General features: G+C 43.1%; 1 protein-coding gene across 1 annotated transcript in view; it reads left to right on the forward strand.

Annotated features, from left to right (window-relative positions):
- ST8SIA6 (ST8 alpha-N-acetyl-neuraminide alpha-2,8-sialyltransferase 6) overlaps window positions 1–20,205 on the forward strand; it is a 151,544-nt gene that overhangs the window by 108,115 nt on the left and 23,224 nt on the right. The gene's annotated exons all lie outside the window — the stretch shown is intronic.

Here is a 20,205-nt window from a genome sequence, read left to right on the forward strand (position 1 = left end):
TTATTGGAATTAATTAATTACAAAAATCCTGAATTCAGAAAGAAAATTTTGTTGGACTCTTTATGATATTTTAGAAGACATGGCTTCTTTTTTAGAGCATTTGCATTGGTATTTATTTATTTTGTGTATCTGATTCATATAACCACATATATAACAGGATAGCATTAGTGAATGTTTGGAAAACGTAGGGGAGGGGGGCACCTGGGTGGCTCAGTCGGTTAAGCGGCCGACTTCGGCTCAGGTCACGATCTCACGGTCCGTGAGTTCGAGCCCCGCGTCGGGCTCTGGGCTGACAGCTCAGAGCCTGGAGCCTGTTTCAGATTCTGTGTCTCCCTCTCTTTCTGACCCTCCCCCGTTCATGCTCTGTCTCTCCCTGTCTCAAAAATAAATAAACATTAAAAAAAAAAAAAGAAAAAAAGAAAAAAGAAAACGTAGAGGGAAAATGTCTTTCAAGGTGCCATCGCTTCAGAGCAAAAACTACACTCCTTTCTGTGTTTTCCCCTCCAGTTTCCTTGTTAGCTTTTTTTTTTTTTAATTTAATATTTATTCAGTTTTGAGAGACAGAGAGCAAGCAGGGGTGGGTCAGAGAGAGAGACACACACAGAATCCGAAGCAGGCTCCACGCTCGAGCTGTCAGCATAGAGCCTGAAGCAGGGTTTGAACTCATGAACTGTGAGATTATGACCTGAGCCGAAGTCAGACACCCAACTGCCTGAGCCTCCCAGGCGCCCCATCCTTGTTAGCTTTTTAACACGAGCAACATTCAGGAGTGTGAGTTGCTCCAGCTAATAACCGAGAGAGGAACTCAAACTGACAAGACCAGGTTATCAGTGGGTGCTTATAGAGCTTTCCTGCCCTTGGATAACTTGGAGCCACTTAACACAGAAATAAATGAGGTCAAACCACTGTGCTGCCGGGGGCGCATGATCCTTACGTGGGACCCTTTACTCCCAGTCATACGGCCCACCCTAGCCAGTTGTCTCTGGGCTGGCCTGGTCCTCCTTGCTCTGCCCTTCTTTGCCCGCATTCTCATTCTTTGCTGTGCATGCAACACAGGTTTTCTTTGGTGCTAAGTTATTTTGTCATGTTACAATCCAGAAATATGTTTTTATCTTCACTGGTTCATGTTTTCAGACTTGAAGCCTTGAGTCTTTTGAAGTCCTTCTTAAAGAGATTATTTTCCCTGGAGATTCTCTTTTATTTAAAAGTTGGGTTTTTGTTTTGTTTGTTTTTATTTTTATTTATTTTTGAGAGAGGGAGAGAGAGAGTGTGTGTGTGTGTGTGTGTGTGTGTGTGAGCAGGAGAAGGGCAGGCAGAGAGGGAGGGAGACACAGAATATGAAGCAGGACCCAGGCTCCGAGCTGTCAGCACAGAGCCCAATGCGGGGCTCAAACCCATGAACCATGAGATCATGACCTGAGCCCAAGTCAGACACTTAACTGACTAAGCCACCCAGGTGCCCTTCCCCGGAGATTCTCTTAAGAAGTTTCTGCTCCTTGGCTTGCTTTCTGTGGGAAGGCAGCTCTCTTTACTTACACAGCCCTGTGGTTCAGCCTGTCCCACCTGCAGTCACTTTATGCCCAGGTCATTGGACCAACTGCCTTTTATTCTGCTGCCAGTCTGAGAGGGGTTGTGGCCAGCTCCACTGCATGAAAGAGTAACTTCCTGATTGTGTTAGAGCTCAGAGTGAGTGAATATTTTCCCTCTGTTGGGTAGACTCCTGGATGTCATTGACTTCCTGTAGGATACCATTAAGCATCTTTCCTAACTGACATTTCAGGGCAAGGGGCTAGATAAAGGGATTCTTCTGTGTTTAGTTTCCAGGATATTTTATGCTACATAGTCTGATATAGAATGAACGTGTCCCCTCAAAAGTCATAAATTGAAAGCCTAATTCCCCACGTGATGGTATTTGGAAGTAGAGCCTTTGGGATATGATTAGGTTCTGAGGGTTGAGCCCTCATGAATGGGACTAATGACCTTATAAGAGGTCTCAGCCTGCCCTTATGCCCCTTCCACTATGTGTGGACACGGCAAGAAGATGGCCATCTAAGAACCAGAAAGTGGGCTCTCAATCTGCTGGCACCTTGACCTTGGATTTCCCAGCCTGCAGAACTCTGAAAAAACACTTCTTTTTTTCTGTTGTTTATAACACATCCAGTGGATACTGGTCTGCTATGGCAGCTGAAACGGACTAGGACACAGTCCTACTCAAGACTACACTTGAGAGATTCCCGTGACCAGGAGACCAGATAGAAAGTTAACCTGGACAGTTGTAACTTAAATGATCACAGGGTCAATGAGTGGCAGAAGAGTCTGGTTTAGAGAGACTTTTCTACCTGTGCAGAAGAGACAAAAAAGGAAGAGGGAGATATTGAGGTATTGAGGTATTAAAGATTAGTCCAAAATGGTCAGCTGGCGAGACTGATGAGAAGTGACACCGGTCACAAAGCAGGGGGGAGAGGAACTTCTCCTTCCAGCTGTGACGTTGCCTTTGCTTGAACCTCCCGCAGATAATACAAGGAAAACAAAGTATACTAAACAAAGCACGCTGTTTGAGGGCACTGGTGAGCTACCAAGGCAGGGAGAATTGTCAGAACTAAAGTCCAGAAGAAGAAGGAAGCCAAGGGAGGTGAGCCCTGCGTTTGAGGCCACTTTTCCTCACAAGAAACTTGCTGAATGCAAAAGCGAGAGCATGGCTGACCGGCAGAGAAGCTGGGCCGAGCTTCCGACAATCCCTAGAAAAGACCAGTCCTCTAAAGGAGCGAAGCCCAGATGTGAATCATTTCCACCCTCGATTGGATTTGGATCTACCCTAAGCCCAGATGTCTGATAGAAACCAAAGCAAGTCCTCTCTAGAAGAAGGTAGCCTCATTCTGGGCCTTAAATAATCTGTGCAAATTTTCACACATCTAGCCCAAGTAAAAAAGTAATTCTCTTCAAAGGTTTTTTTTCTTTTTTTTCCTTTTTTCTTTCTTTTTCTTTCTTTTTTTTTTTTTATGCTAAAAATCAAGAGTCTTCCAATCCAAAGCCGCTTGAGAGTCGCTGCTGCAAATAGAAGCTGTGGAAATAGAGGAAATGCAGACAGAATGACCATTTCCCCCTTAGTACCATCTTAGTATAAAAAGGACATCAGTAACCGTGATGACTCCCCACGGCCCGTCTGTCCCTCCAGGACCAATTTACGTAAACAGCTGGGACTAGAACACTTACTCTTTGTTGTCATGGGAGAGAAGAGTCACAGTGACATTTATTTATCTGCTTGAATATTTATCATATTGTAATGTTCTTTTTATGGGCATATTTATAAACTAAATTATGCACACCCTCAACAGAAGTCTGTGCAATTAAGTAATAATAAGCTGCCCACTTTCCGAAAGTTTTGCTAATACAACTGGCCAAATCTGGGGAGCTTCGGGCTTATTTGTAAAACTGGTAGTGCAGAAACACCTCCTTTTATCAACGATGGACGATTGTCCATTTGCTTTATGTGAGCATTTTACACCAAATTGAAAAAAAGTGAAATGTGACCCTTAGAAAGGTGATAGCGTAATTTTAAAAGGGATTCTAAAAGGTGTATTCAATTATGCTGAATATGAGCAAATGAATGTATTCTAAATTCACCTCCAGCCTGATTGTTGAAACTCCCAACTGTTGACACGAAGGGGCTGTTGGGAAATCATGGGACTTCTCTGGCCACGTGGTCTAAAAATAAGATGGTTTTTAAGAGTTATTTTCCTTTTCTTTTTCTTTTTTTTTAAGGTTTATTTTATTTTTGGGAAAGGAAGAGAGAGAGAGAGAGAGAGAACGAGCCAGGGAGGGGCAAAGAGAAAAAAATAGAGAATCTCAAACAGGCTCCGCACTGCCAGCACGGAGCCCGACGTGGGGCTCAAACTCACAAACCATGAGATCATGACCTGAGCCAAATTGAAGAGTTGGCGCTTAACTGACTGAGCCACCCAGGCATGCCTAAGTGTTATTTTCCTTAAATAAATATGCCACTTACTAGCAGGAGGGATGCATTTTGCTAATCAACCAATATCTGTTTAGGGTTTGCTATTTAAAGCTCAGTAGACCCCCTCAGCCTGGTTCAGTGCAGGGCACAAAGTAGGACCTCAATAAACACATTTCAGATGAATGGACACATGAAAGTACACAAGTAAAACACAAGAAATTGTGGTCAGTTCGGAAAGATAGAAAATAAAACTAGGAATACTTATGATCAGCATCTAAATGTTGAAACATTTGCAGAAAGAGACAGGACTTGAGCCTTGACTTGGAGGACCAATAGAAAGGGGAGGGGTCCTGAGACCAGGAGTAAACATCAGTCAGTTTCAGGACCAGCTTCACTGGAGCAGAGAATTGTACTAAAGGGGGGGTACTTGGGAGGGACGCCTGGGTGGCTCAGTGGGTTAAACATCCGACTTCAGCTCAGGTCATGGTCTCACAGTTTGTGAGTTCAAGCCCCGCATTGAGCTTGCTGCTGTCAGTGCTTCGGATCCTCTGTCCCCCCCCCCCCCCTGCCCCGCCTCTCCCCACCTTCAAAAATAAATACACATTAAAAGAAATCAAAACTAAAGGGTACTTGGGATAAAGGGAAGCCTTCAGGTAAACACACACAGCTCTGATGATCTGAGTAGAGCCCACACACTTCCTGTAGACACCCCAGAACCCCGTGGAGGTATTCTTAGCAAGGGTATCACACGATGAATTTATTATTTTAAGGAAAGAATCTGCTCAGAAAAATGTCATGTGAATTGGAGTCTCAGGAGCGAGCGAATAGACTGAAGGAAGAAAGCCATAACATTGTCAGGGGCTGGCTGTAGGATGATGCACATCTAGAATATCAGTGGTCGTTATAAAACTATCAAGGAAGGGGCGCTCGACAGCGGTCTCTTTGGCAGCGTGGCGTGCCTTATTTAGCTTTTGTGTCCCCAGTGCCCATCGCAAAGAGGGAACACAGTAAATGGGTGCAGTAGACATGACAGAAAAATTGGCAGGACTCGCTTGCTTATTGATTCCTGGGTTTCAAATCGAGGAAGCAAAAGAGAATTGAAGACAAATGTGAAATGTTGAGACCGTTTGATTGGGATAATAGCCATGCTAGTGCAAAGCAGAAAGATTTCAGAAGGAAATCGCTTTTGAGAAGACAAGGCCCTAGTGAGCAGGCTGTGTTTGAGTAGACGCTGAGACAGCCAGATGCAGAAGACATCTCTTTCGTGTAAATGTTAAGTGAAATTGGACTCTTCTGAAGAAGAAAGGTCAGCCAGCCAAGTAAAGCTGGCTCGTGTAAGAAACGTGGCCCTCTCTGGTAGGGAGTGGCAGGATGTATTCGAAGTGCCGACAGGAAAAAATCTGCTGCCAAGAATATTCCATCCAGCAATGCTGTCATTCAGAACAGAAGGAGAGATAAAGAGTTTCCTAGACAAATAAAAGTTAAAGGAATTCATGACCATTAATGAGCCCTACAAGAAATATTAAAGGGGACTCTTTGAGTGGGAAGGAAAGAGGGAAGTAGGAGGCATGAAAACAGTAAGAACAACTGTATCCGTAAAAATCAGTCAAGGGATGATAAAAGGATGTAAATATGAACGCCCAATACTTAAAATGTGAGGAGAGAGGAGTAAAGGGTGGGTTCAAACATAAGTGACCGTCACCTTAATCCAGACTGCTATGTACAGAACATGTTACACACGAGCCAAATGGTAAGCCCAAATCAAAAATGAGTAACAAGTATGCAAAAAATAAAGAGAAAGGAGCACAAGTCTATCACTAAAGAAAGCTAACCATAAAACAAGTAACAGAATGGCAATAAACACATACCTTGTGTTTCAATAATTACCTTGAATGTAAATGCCCCAATCAAGACGCATAGGGTGACGGAACAGACAGAAAAAGACCCACCTATGTGCTGCCTACAAGAGACTCTTTTCAGACTCATTTCAGACTTGGGGGTTTTATTGCTTGTTTCGTCTTCCCTGTAAGTGTGATTACCATAAGTCCCCCCACGGCCCTACTGCAGATTTATCCCTCCCTGTCCTCTGGACATCCTCCATTTCAGTTATGAATGGCATTTCTGTGAGATCCCAGTTGACCCTAAAGAGGGATTTAATAAGCAAGAGTCGAAGGTGTCCTACCTTCTGTTTTTCTCTTGCCATCTCATTTAATTTACATAGAGCTGCACAAAGTTAAGAATGTTGAGCTGTCTGCCTTCTGCTTTTACATTTTTAAAATTGTTTTAACATTTATTTACTTATTATTTTTTAATATGAAACTTATTGTCAAATTGGTTTTCATACAACACCCAGCGCTCATCCCAACAGGTGCCCTCCTCAGTGCCCATCACCCACTTTGCCCCCTCCCACTCCCCATCAACTCTCAGTTTATTCTCAGTTTTTAAGAGTCTCTTATGGTTTGCCTCCCTCCCTCTCTAATTTTTTTTTCCTTCACTTCCCCCATGATCTTCTGTTAAGTTTCTCAGGATCCACATAAGAGTGAAAACATATGGTATCTGTCTTTCTCTTCCTGACTTATTTCACTTAGCATCACACTCTCCAGTTCCATCCACGTGGCTACAAAAGGCCATATTTCATTCCTTCTCATTGCCAAGTAGTATTCCATTGTGTATATAAACCACAATTTCTTTATCCATTCATCAGTTGATGGACATTTAGGCTCTTTCCATAATTTGGCTATTGTTGAAAGTGCTGCTATAAACATTGGGGTACAAGCGCCCCTATGCATCAGCACTCCTGTATCCCTTGGGTAAATTCCTAGCAGCGCTATTGCTGGGTCATAGGGTAGATCTATTTTTAATTTTTGAGGAACCCCCACACTGTTTTCCAGAGTGGCTGCACCAGTTTGCATTCCCACCAACAGCACAAGAGGGTTCCCGTTTCTCCACATCCTTGCCAGCATCTATAGTCTTCTGATTTGTTCATTTTAGCCAATCTGACCGGCATGAGGTGGTATCTCAGTGTGGTTTTGATTTGTATTTCCCTGATGAGGAGTGACATTGAGCATCTTTTCATGTGTCTGTTGGCCATCCGGATGTCTTCTTTAGAGAAGTGTCTATTCATGTCTTCTGCCCATTTCTTCCCTGGATTATTTTTTTTTCGGGTGTGGAGTTTGGTGAGTTCTTTATAGATTTTGGATACTAGCCCTTTGTCCGATATGTCATTTGCAAATATCTTTTCCCATTCCGTCGGTTGCCTTTTAGTTTTGTTGACTGCTTCCTTTGCTGTGCAGAAGCTTTTTATTTTCATGAGGTCTCAATAGTTCATTTTTGCTTTTAATTCCCTTGCCTTTGGAGATGTGTCAAGTAAGAAATTGCTGTGGCTGAGGTCAGAGAGGTTTCTTCCTGCTTTCTCCTGTAGGGTTTTGATGGTTTCCTGTCTCACATTCAGGTCCTTCATCCATTCTGAGTTTATTTTTGTGAATGGTGTAAGAAAGTGGTCTAGTTTCATCCTTCTGCATGTTGCTGTCCACTTTTCCCAGCACCATTTGTTAAAGAGACTGTCTTTTTTCCATTGGATATTCTTTCCTGCTTTGTCAAAGGTTAGTTGGCCATACGTTTGTGGGTCTAGTTCTGGGGTTTCTATTCTATTCCATTGGTCTACGTGTCTGTTTTTGTGCCAATACCATGCTGTCTTGATGATAACAGCTTTGTAGTAGAGGCTAAAGTCTGGGACTGTGATGCCTCCTGCTTTGGTTTATTTTTCAATATTACTTTGGCTATTCGGGGTCTTTTGTGGTTCCATACAAATTTTAGGGTTGCTTGTTCTAGCTTTGATAAGAATGCTGGTGCAATCTTGATTGGGATTGCATGGAATGTGTAGACTGCTTTGGGTAGTATTGACATTTTAACTATTTATTCTTCCAATTCATGAGCACGGAATGTTTTCCCATTTCTTTGTGTCTTCTTCAATTTCCTTGATAAGCTTTCTATAGTTTTCAGCATAAAGATCTTTTACATCTTTGGTTAGGTTTATTCCTAGGTATTTTATGATTCTTGGTGCAATTGTGAATGGGATCAGTTTCTTTATTTGTCTTTCTGTTGCTTCATTGTTAGTGTATAAGAATGCAACTGATTTCTGTACGTTGATTTTGTATCCTGCAACTTTGCTGAATTCATGTATCAGTTCTAGCAGACTTTTGGTGGAGTCTACTGGGTTTTTCGTGTATAGTATCGTGTCATTTGCCAAAAGTAAAAGCTTGACTTCATCTTTGCCAATTTTGATGCCTTTGATTTCCTTTTGTTGTCTGATTGCTGATGCTAGAACATCCAGCACATTTATTTATTTTTGAGAGACAGAGACAGAGCATGAGCAGGGGAGGAGCAGAGAGAGAGAGGGAGACACAGAATCTGAAGCAGGATCCAGGCTCGGGGCTGGCAGCACAGAGCCTGATGCGAGCCTCGAACTCAAAAAGCCACGAGACCTGACCTGAGCTGAAGTCGGACGCTTAACTGGCTGAGCCACCCAGGCACCCCTGCTTTCTGCTCTTAAAATCAATGGAGTCTCCTATTACCCACCGCAGTTCCCCCACCCCCCGCCCCAAGCAGGAGCTGATAACACATATAATAGATTTGCGGAAAATCGAACCTGGGTTTCAGTTTGAGGAATTATTACTCTTTGCATTCTCTCCCTCATATTTTTAGAAACTGATGGATGGATAATCATCTGCTTCAGCAGGATACTCAGATTATTTGAGAATCATACCAAGGTCCTCAAATTTAAATTAAACATTATATGAAGTGTTCCCTACATTTCTTTCTCCACTTCCTCTAGGTGACCCTCGAAAACTCCTTTGCAAAGCTCTGGGAACTTCTGGTAAGCAGGTTTGTTCCCAGCAGAAGATCTCTGAGCTTCAATAATTAGTCTTGGATTCCCTAGGAACTTGCATGGTAATTACCGCATTAGCTTTCATGAATTGTCTTCTTACTTAAAAGAACTGTATTCATTTGTGTAATCAATTATGGAAAACTAATAGGTACGCAAAGGAACAGGGCTCGATTTTCACTTGACTGTCCTTTTTACCCCCACAAACACTCGTGGTGTCATTTATTATTATTTTGTTTTCGGTTTCTTCTGGATCCTGTAATACCCTTTGATTTCTTTAAACGTCCCTGGGTTTCATGGCTGTGAGTTTGCAGCCACAATGACTGAATGTTATCAGTCACATCTTTGCTGAAAACTCAGTGGCAGAGAACAGTGCTATTACGTAAATGCACACATTTTTTTGAAGACTCATGCCAATGAGATACCTTTCAGATGACTTGTAAAACAGGTATTTTTGTACCTGATTACTTTGTTACAGAGATCTGTCACATGGTAGCAATTTTATTAAAAATGGAATTATCCACTCCGGTTTGATTAGATTAAATTTTCTTGAAAGTTACTGCTTTGCTTTTCTTGTGCAGGATTTATAAGAAAAGGTTGCAATGTTGTATCAGTAGATTGAGTTTTATAAAACATCAGCCAGTGTGCTGCTTTTCCTTAGAAAAGTTCCTTGGAAAAACTAGAGCGACGCTGTTAATTTACATACCTTATATCACAAATGTTAATATTTTCTTAGTACATGACAATTACGTGACCAAAACAGTGTCATTTAATGAGTTAGCTCTGTGAAAGGACAGAAATTCTGTGGATAAACAGATGGATAAGCTCATCAATGTTTTTCGAGAAATCATAGAACTGAGCAACCAGACTTCGTTTAACCAACGAAGCTTCCAGCCAGTTTCTGAAATATTCCTCCAAAAGCATGCTTATGGTTTGATTTTGGTTAGTATTTCATGAGAGCTTACACTTTTTTCCCCCCATTTAGTTAACATTTACTGAACGTTATTATGTCCCAGGCATTTTGTTTTGTAGCACAGATTTCTTTTTTTTTTGTTTGTTTTTTATTTATTTTTGGGACAGAGAGAGACAGAGCATGAACGGGGGAGGGGCAGAGAGAGAGGGAGACACAGAATCGGAAACAGGCTCCAGGCTCCGAGCCATCAGCCCAGAGCCTGATGCGGGGCTCGAACTCACGGACCGCGAGATCGTGACCTGGCTGAAGTCGGACGCTTAACCGACTGCACCACCCAGGCGCCCCAGATTTCTTGGAGAGAAGCGGGAATCATCTCTGGTAGGGGGTGCTTTTGATTATACAAGACCATGTTCATTTTTCCGAGCCACCGTTCCCCTCGTCCTCATACCCCTTAAATGTGTGCTGTTTATGATTCATACAGGGTGACTGTGATGACAGCTCAAAGAAACACACATTTTACTTTTTTTTCAATGTAAGAAGATGTGTGCACTTTGTGAGAGGTGTTTTGGGTCAGTTGTCAGATTGAAAAAGCTCCGTTTCCTCGTTCCCTCTGCATCGGGAACATTTTTCTCCGTTAATATCCTGTCACATCATCTTCTATTTGTCACACCATACAGCATGCCCGTGCATTTAGAGAAGCCACAAAAACCACACTGTGTCATTACACCTGCCGTATTTAATAATAGCGACTGGCTCTTGTGCATTTAGGGAGTACTTCCTGTCTTAGTTTTCAGAATATAAGGTTTGCTGTGAAAATGCATCAGACCCACATGAGGTTTACTGATCTTTTAAATTTCACTTGGAAATTTATCTCTCCAGTTGTACTCAGTATTAAGTATATTGCTTTATGAAGCTGTGTCAGATAAGCCTCCTTTCAGGCTGCCTAGCCTTTCAAACCCTGCTTCCACTGCTTGCAGTGTCCTCATTGGTCCCTTACTTTGTTCTAACCCTGGTACCGACGTCCCAGTGTATAGACATTTCTCCAGTGTCTCAACATTGCTCCTTTACTCTGAGTTCAAGTTTCTCTTGTTTCCCTGTCATTTTTTTTGATAATCATACTCTTTTATACTTTATTTTATCTCGGTTTAGTTCTTATATCCTACTCAAATACATGGGCTGATCTTTCATAAGCATCAAAGTATCAGTGCACGTGTTAGCTAATAAGAGAAAAACTCAATCATCTGAGTTGCTGGTTGAATTTCGTCTTCAGTTACTCTCTTCCTTAGCCTGCAACTTGTATTGATTCCGTATTGAACACTGGATCACACATCCTGTTGGATTTGTCGATGCCTGCCAGGTTATGAAGCACCGTTTTGAGAGGGTTGGGGTAGAGCTAGGATGACCCTTGGGCACAATGGCAAAGTAGGTGAAGCATTCTTTCATTGTACATTTCATATCTATTTCCAAATGCATTGAGCCTCCACTCTGTCTCAGCTGCCTGGGTTTTCCCCCACTCCCCTTTTTCTGGATACTTTGTAAAGCTTCTTCTTTTGCTTCTCTGTCTCTCTCTCTCTCTCTCTTTTTTTTTTTTAATGTTTATTTATTTTTGACAGAGAGAGACAGACAGAGCACTAGCGGGGGAGGGGCAGAGAAGGAGGGAGACACAGAATTTGGAGCAGGCCCCAGGCTCTGAGCCATCATCACAGAGCCGGATGTGGGTCTTAAACTCACAAGCCGTGAAATCATGACCTGAACTGAAGTTGATGCTTAACCAACTGAGCCACCCAGGTGCCCCTTTTTGCTTCTCTCTTATTTCTCCATCCAATGCCTCAGGGATTCAGAGGCACTGTGCAATGGCACGTTTCCATGTTTCCAAATGTTTTCTCCTTTATCCTTCCTTAAAACTCCAGTTTCTTGTTGAGAGATCTCCACTGAAATGTCATGTACTAACTCATGTTAAGATGTGAATGATCAGTGGATGGGCTTTTCTGAACCCCATTCCCTCTATCCTGTATCTAACTGGATTCATTAAGGGTGATCACTGATGTCTGATTCTGTAATTCCAAATGTATAGGCCATTGCACCTTCCTCATTTTGCAAGAGAGCCAGGGATTTGGAGATAAAATTTCTCTGTGTGATTAGTGTCATGAATTAATCTGAACCAGGGGTAACTATCAATACCCCCATCATACTTTTCAGTGTGATGCCAGCCTGATAATCACACGGACTAAGAGCAGATGCCCTCTGGGTTTCTGGAATTTTTCCCAGTGCTCTGGGCAGCTAGTTCAATCTCATGGACAGCTCTATTTTAATTTACATACAGGCATATTGCTAAAAAGAAGTACTATCTGTTTGAAGCCCTTCATTCTTCTGATCTGTCGGGGCTGAAAAGGAATGCTTTAATGCCTTTAGAAACCCTGTAAATCACTGGAATTCTTAGATCATTGTGTTTTTAATGATACAAACTATTCCTTTCGTTTGAGACATAGATTCATCATGGGCCAGTTGATTCTAAAATGACAGTATTTTAGCATGGCATCCCGATTTTCTTTTTCACTTCCCTTCTTACACCAAAACTTTCTCCTCCAAAAGGCATTTTCCATTCCCATTTTGCTCGATCTCTCACTTCTTATCAACATTCTGAAATTTTAGACCATTCCTTATGCCTTGGAAGATTCTCATGCTTGGTTTCTGTGTCACTCGTCCTTCCTCCTCTCCCTATCAGTCCACCCTTTTCGGAATCTCTCTCTAAGAACGTGGGAATCCTTGCTGGCGCATGGCAGGCACTCCAGGACTGGCTGTGGTTGGGTGCAATCTGTTTGCCTCATAGTTGCCTCTCCTGTGGACCATTGCAGTGACCTGCACCCTGGTCCTCATCCACCTTGCTGGTATCCTTCCCATCCATTCTCTGTGCAATGACCGGATGGATTCTTCTGAATGGAAATTAGACAATGGTCTATGGTCACAACAGGCTTCTGCCACTCCCACCACTGCCCCAAACAATTTGGAATCTGCTGGTGGCTTTTTTTTTTATTTTATTGCTTTCAAAACAAACATTGAACGAACTCCCTCAAGGCCCTGTGCTGTGGGCCACTACCCGCTTCTCCAGCCTCACTGCACGCCACACCTTTATTGTTCCACTTTTGTTGGTCTTTTTCTTCATCAGATGTACTCTATGTGCTCCAGCCATAGAGCCTTTATGGAGCGCCCTCCCTTCTGCCTCCCTGACCTCCCTGAGTGAATATGTGCTCATCTTTCAGATTCCAAATCAGTCGTCCTTTCTTCGAGAAGGCCTTCCCTGAACAGCCTGATTAGGTCAGTGCTGCTGTCCGGTAATTACAAATTTCTCCTTCAAAACACTGATCGCTAGTATGAATTTCCATTTTGTGTGGGTGATGACTTAATAGACTTGGCTAATCTGTCATCACGTATTTTATAAAGTGCAAAATAATGATCAGAGCATATTTTCATGGGGAGGAACCAAGAGTCTTTCTAGATGGTTCTAAAAATGGGTCAGGAACCAGGGGTTGGGAAGCACAGCCTGGTTTCTGAGCTCATAAGCCCGGGCTCAGCCTTAGGTTGGCCCCACACATCTTATCATTGACCTTTCCTGTTTGTTTTCCATAGTCTTTCATTTCATTTTCACTTTGGTCTCCCCTATAAATGGCTGAGTCCCCACTGGAATATCTCTTTTTTTTTTTTTTTAGTTTATTTTTATTTATTTTGAGAGAGAGAGAGAGAGAAAGCAAGGGAGGAGCAGAGAGAGAGGGAGACAGAACGCCAAACAGGCTCCACACTGCCAGCACAGAGCCCGATGCAGGGCTTGGACTCAAAAACTGTGAGATCATGACCTGAGCTGAAACCAAGAGTCTTACCCTTAACTCACTGAGCCACCCAGGCGCCCCCCAATAGAAAATCTTGAAGGCACCTTTCACCGGAGGCCTTTGAGTAATTTATTTGTGACATCATCACTAACACTCTCTGGCTAAGCCACTTCTCCTGGGCAGTCTCTTGATTGGTAAGAGATAATACCTTCCTCAGGAAGTTTTTATGAATATTGCATATGTAAAACATTTAATACAGAGTTTGTTATATGTTAAAGTCTCAATACATGAGAGCTGTTACTGTTTTCAGTTTAACATCATCTTTCTAGCTTACAATTAATATTTCACTATAAATAGTTTAAACTTTTGTCATTTGTCGTAAATATAGCACGTCTATGAGTTGCAACAAAGCTCTGATAGTTTCACTTCCGATCCTCTGCCTAGGGAAACATGTAAACATTTCTAAGCCTCAGTTTTGCTTTTGTGATGCATTTCATGTGGATTATCCCATGCCCTTTGATAAGGGCCAGCATTTCCTATTTAGTTTGTTCTATTTCAATGTTCTTTCATCTTTTCATTGATGGAAAGTAGGTCACACAGAGCAGGAGATACTAAGCTTCAACTTTCTAGGTTATAATCTTTCTGTGCATTATTTGCAATAGAAAAGGATGGACTTTTGTAGGCACAGCCTATGGCTTGCCTCCCTCTCTTTGGTAATGTGGTAGCATCCTCTCATGTCTAACCAGGAATGACTCTGCGTTGCCTGAAAATGAATCAGCCTGATGACAGGCAGAGCAAAGAGTTCCACGTTCTGCCCTTTCTCCAGATGATTTAGCCCCCCATTGGGCCAGAATAAGGGCTGTCGACTCAGAGTAGGACTGGAGGATTTTATCTGTTGTATGACGCCTGGGGGCAGAGATTAAAAGTCAGGATATGGAGGAAAGCCAGAAACAGCAAGAAAATAAGTATAGAGTTCCCAGAGGCCAGGCAGAAACAGAAGCTGAGTTTGGGGCTGAAGCCAAAAGAGCAGAAGATAGTAGATTGCACAGGGAGCCACGAGTGCTGTCCTGGATGGGCACCTGAGATGTGGGTTGGCCTTCGGTGGCTTTCTAGGAGCACTTAGGGCTCATTTGTGCATTTGAATCAGGCTCATTAAATGGCTGTGGGCTGAACCGGCCTCTTACCTGTCCTTCTAACAATCCAGGACTGGAGACTCCCATCCTTAGCCCAGAAGGAGCCCTTTGTGGTACGCGTGCGTCACTTTTCACTGAATCATACAATTAGGTTTTGGCTTAGTAAGTTAAAAATTATGGAATAATGAGACCTTTTTAGGAAAGAAAGTGGTGTGAACCTAATACACTGAACACACTTCCTCAGGAGATGCTTCACAGAATAACATGTTAGTGCACTTACGCGTAAGGTTGAGTCCCATTATCATGATACAACTCTGTTTTCACAGGGTTCAGAAAATTAATTCAGGATCTTAAATATGTTGCCAGACAATATCTGAAACAAACAAAAAGGTTTCTTACTCTCCCTTTTTCTCCCCTTCAAAATATCTGACCAAGTGGCAGTATAAATTCTGTCAATAAAGGTTTTGTATAAATGAGTCCTTGACATTCTCTTCACGCATGGCACATGAAGGGCAGTGACCTGGATTTTTTGTCTTTTTTTTTTTAGTTTTTGGTCTGCAGAGTAAAATATATTCAGAAATCTGAACATTCATCTTAGCAGTTGATTTCGTATTTTTAGAACTTGTGTTTTCCACACTTACGTAATTCGCAATTGACTTTAAACCTAATAATTTTAAAAAGGCAGGGGACAGTCATGCGACCCGGAGCAGAAGCAGGGGCCTGGAAGGGGGCAGTCAGGCCACAGCTTTGCCCTCATGCAGAAGGGCATCTGAAGCCAGCCAGGTGCTTGAATGTCTCTCCTCCTTTCGGAGACTTCTCAGCCCTGCTTTTTCACAATCTAACTTCTAGATTTATTCCTCCAGTTCTCCCGCGGCAGCATGATTCCATTTCCCCTTAATGAGCCAGGCTTTGTATGACTAGAACCGATCAAAGGTCACCACTTTGTTATGAAAAGGCCAGTGCCCTCCCTGAGTCAGGGAAGCCACGCCCCTTCTCCCGGTGGCCTGTGTCAGAAACCCTTGACACTTGTCCTTCAGTCCATTTCCAGGCAACCACAAAACTGTAACAACTTCACACCCCAAGTGTGTTTCAAACTGATCTGCTTTCCTCTGTTCTCTATCCCTACTCTGATCTGAGTCACTGAGATGGTTACTTTTCTGTGTCCCCTTGTCTCGGCTTTAGTGTCCAGCTCCTTCATCAAATGCTAATCTAGGTGTTTCTGTGAGGGTACTTTATCCGTGGGGTTGACATCTACCATCAGTTGACTTTAGGTAAAGGAGATTACCCTCCATCAGGTGGGCAGACCTGACTCAATCAGTTGATATCCTTAAGGGCAAAAACAGGTTTCCCAGAAAAGAAATTCTGCTTCAAGACTGCAACATCAACTCTTGCCTGAATGGCTAGCCTGGCTCCTGCCCTACAGATTTTTCGACTGGCCAGCCCCACAATTGTGTGGGCCAATCCCTGAAAATAAGCTTCTTTAGATAGATACATAGATAGATAGATAGCTACATCCATCCATCCATGCACTGATAGACTACTGCTTCTGTTTCTTGGGAGAGCCCTAACTGATATAGCTGCTCTAATTATCTTTTAACTATTGCCTAGTTGTCTCTTAACTGGTGTTCTGGTTATCTGTTGTTGCTCTAGAATTTGTTGGATCGTCCCAGTGGCTGGAAACAATGACTTTGTAGCCTCTCCCGTATCTTCTAGTGTCACTGTCTTACCCAAGGCCCAAGCACCTTGCCCTTTCCTGTAGAAGAAAGCCAAATTGTTTACCTTGCCTTGCTGCTAAGATTTTTCATGATATAGTTCTGCAGTGTTCCCCACCTAGTACCGTGTCTCCCCAGCCAGATGGAATTTCTTGCAGCATTTTGCATGTTCTATGCTCTCTCTCTCCTCTGGGCTCTCACACTCCCCGTTTGCGCTTTCCCAAACAGCCTTGGCCCCTCCGTTTCTTTCTCTTGCCTTGCCGACTTCTGCTCATCTTTTGGCTTTTCACTTAAGCCTTGCTTCTTCAGGAGTGCTGAGCCCTGGCACCCCGGGTCGGGATTGGATACCTTCCTCTGGGCTCCTGTTCAAGGGCTGGCCCAGGTCCTTGGGTTTGTGAGCATATGGAATCAGACTCCATTAAACTCGCTTTTACTTTGTGTTATTATTGAACCAGCAAAACATCAGCACAAGATTAAGGATTCAAGTAAGTGGATTATTTATTCTGCTCGGAGCAGCACCGAAAGCTTCTGTGGTTTATGTAGCCCTTGGGGGGTGAAGAAGGAGCCCAGACCTTAGTTGGTGCACTCCGTACGTCACAGTGACATCATGTCAGTCTCAAAGGTCTGCCCTGTTGTCACAAAACGAAGTTCCCACTGGGCTGCAGTGTTACCCTTCCAGGCTCTTCTGCATCAGGGGTATGCAGCCGGCCTGGCATGGCCTAGCCCAGCCACTCACCTCTGCTCCCCGACCACAGTGTAGGGCCGATGGTGTGGTGTTCTAATTGTCTGCAGTCGTCTCTCTCCCATCGGACCGCATGCTCTCCTTTGGCATTCATTCTTTTTTTTAAAAATCATATCCTGGGATGCCTGGGTGGCTCACCGGTTAAGCATCTGGCTCTTGGTTTTGGCTCAGGTCATGATCTCACGGTTGGTGAGTTTGAGCCCTGCATCAGGCTCAGTGCTGACAGCATGGAGCCTTCTCGGGATATTCTCTCTCTCTCTCTCTCTCTCTCTCTCAAAATAAATAAATAAACTTAAAAAAATTTTTAAATGATATCCCTGGTACAGAGAATAGTACTGTGAGCTTCATTTGCTCACTAAATATACACACAGATGAGTGAATAATTGAGTTTACCCTGAATACTGTCCCATGTCACTAAACTTGATTCGTGACTCTACTCTCTTAGTGCTCACTGTTCATGGTTGTTCTTCTCAGTGTCAGACCCTATCTTTGGGTTAGGAGCTCTGCCTTCACTCCCAGCCCCAAGAAAACTCCTGCCTGGACAAGAATCTTCAGCCTTGGCCTTGACTCTGTAAATGAATGCCAGTTCCCACCTCTCAGCCTTTTAACCTGTATCCGTCTGGTTTGGCCCCCAAGGGATGGATTTGGATACTGTTTTACTCTCTTATGCATGTAATCATGAAGATTCAGCAGTTTGCATACTTAATCACACTTTACAAAATGTCTCAAGAGCAGGTATTTTCCCATGATGGTCAGAGCCTTTATCTACAGGTCTTATATCAGGGACTCTTCTCCCTCTGTGGGTCTCTGATTTGTGTGGCATAAGGCAACATTTAGAGCAAGTGTAGAGCAGTGGGTAAGAGCACACAGATGTTGACTGGGGTTTAAATTGGAGTCCTGGTTGTGTGGCCTCAGACAAGAAACTTAGCCTGTCTGTCTCGGCTTCTGCATCTGGAAATTGGGGATCACGTGAATGTTTGCATTTCTCTCTCTGATGGGTCTCTCTGTCCTGGTCGTGTGTGTGTGTGTGTGTGTGTGTGTGTGTGTGTGTGTGTGTGAGAGAGAGAGAGAGAGAGAGAGAGAGAGAGAGAGAGAGAGAGAGACGGTCTCCTGCCTCTGTCTTCGTCCCCTCTGCTTTTCGTGGAATTTTCTTCCTCTCTGTGTCACTTTTATGTCTGTTTTTATGTTCTTGGTTTCCCCGCAGTTTTGCTTTGTTCTTTCTTTCTCGTCTTTCTCCTTTCCTCTGCAGCTAGGCCTCATGTAAAAACTCAAAGCTGAAAAATATTTTCTGGATTAATTAAATCGTTTCCTATTCTTCAAAAATTTAGAAGCTTGGGAATAAAGGAATTCCCCTGGGGAACATCAGGCGTCCTGGAAAATCTGGAGAAGCACCCTGTCGTGCAGCCATTATCTTCTGTTTTTGTTTTTGTTTTTGCTTTTTTAAAAGAGTTTCAACTTTGCAGAGTTATAAGTTTATTTTGTTTCAGTGCTTTTAACTGTCTGGGTTCAATTCCCCGGGGAGAAATGTCTTTCTAGGAACTTGATTTTATTTCCAGTGTTTGGAATTGGATGGGTTTAAATCTTTAATCTCCCAGTTACTAGCTGTGATTCCTTCAGGGAATTAATTTTTCTGAGGTTGTTTCCTCAATTATAAAATGAAAATAAGAATGTCTACTTCAAAAGAATATTATGGGGATTAAATGTCATGTATAAAACACATTTACTTTGTTACTGGCATCAGGACAGCCATATAGATAAACAGAATAGAATAGAAATAAACCTCCTGTATATGGCCAATTCATTTTTGCCAAGACCATTCAATGGAGAAAGGACAGTCTGTTCAAACAATGGTGCAGAAAATAACCACACGCATAGAATAAAGTTGGACCCCTTCCTCACGTGATATGCAAGAATTAACACAAAATGGATCAAAGACATCAACTTAAGGACAAAAACTATAAAACTCTTAGAAGAAAACATTGGGGAAAATTTTCGTGACGTTGAGTTTGGCAGTAATTTCTGGTGGAGCCATCGTCTTCTCTCCTGGCCACCTTTGTCTGTCTCTCACCCATGTTTTTTCATCCATTAAATAGATCTCACATCTTCCCCCACCCCTGCCCTTTCACCCTGGAATCACTTGCTTAGTGGAGGCCCTTTTAATCTTTAGTTACGTAAACTCTAGTCATAGACCCCCAATGGGCCTTCCTGTCCGGCCTCCCGCCCCTGTTGTCCATGCTCACAAACACAGGACCATTCATTCATTGAACAAATATTTCTCCTGTGTCTCCTGTGTGCTGAGCACTGTACTAACACTTTCACACAATATTCCCTGTTCCCCCCGCTTATCTGCTGTGCCCTTCCTCCGCTTCTTATCATAGCCTCATCTCGTGTCAACCTGTATGATCCTGAAATGACAGTGAAATACCAGTTACATTTTGTGTCTGTCTCTCCTAATGTACGTAAGGTCCCAGAGGCCAGGGCCTATCCATACTTGACTCATATTTGCGCTGAGTTGTAAGGTGTGATCCTCAGGACCGTCCTCTGATGAGAGCCCAGCGAATATGTGCTCAATTGTTCTGTGCATGGGTCCTAATTCTGGATCTTACACTCGCACAAGGTAAATCTAATTCCTTCTGGATATACGTACATATAATATTTGCAGGCAGCTGTTAATTCCCCCCTGCATCTGTCCTTCTCCAATCTGGACGTTGTTAGTTTGTCTTGTTTTGTTTTGCTTTCAACCTGTCACGAATTTCAGTTCTTCCACCAGCAGACCTGCTGCCTCCAGACAGGGGCCCTGGCTTCTCAATGTGCTTTTGAAAGCAGAGTTTACACAACAGACCCAAGCACACGGAGTGTCGCCTGAGCATGACAGAGGACAGTGCATCTCTCCCCACTTTGTGTGGCCTCTGTTCCTTTAATTATGTGGTTCACATCACATTTGAATTTTAGTAAGCCACTACACGCTGCTGTTATCACGAGTCCATTTAAACCCTGATTGGAAATCTTATTCATTCCTCAAAGCCTCCGTGCCAGGGATG

This window comes from Neofelis nebulosa, chromosome 8, assembly GCF_028018385.1.
Source record: "Neofelis nebulosa isolate mNeoNeb1 chromosome 8, mNeoNeb1.pri, whole genome shotgun sequence".
NCBI lineage: Eukaryota > Metazoa > Chordata > Mammalia > Carnivora > Felidae > Neofelis > Neofelis nebulosa.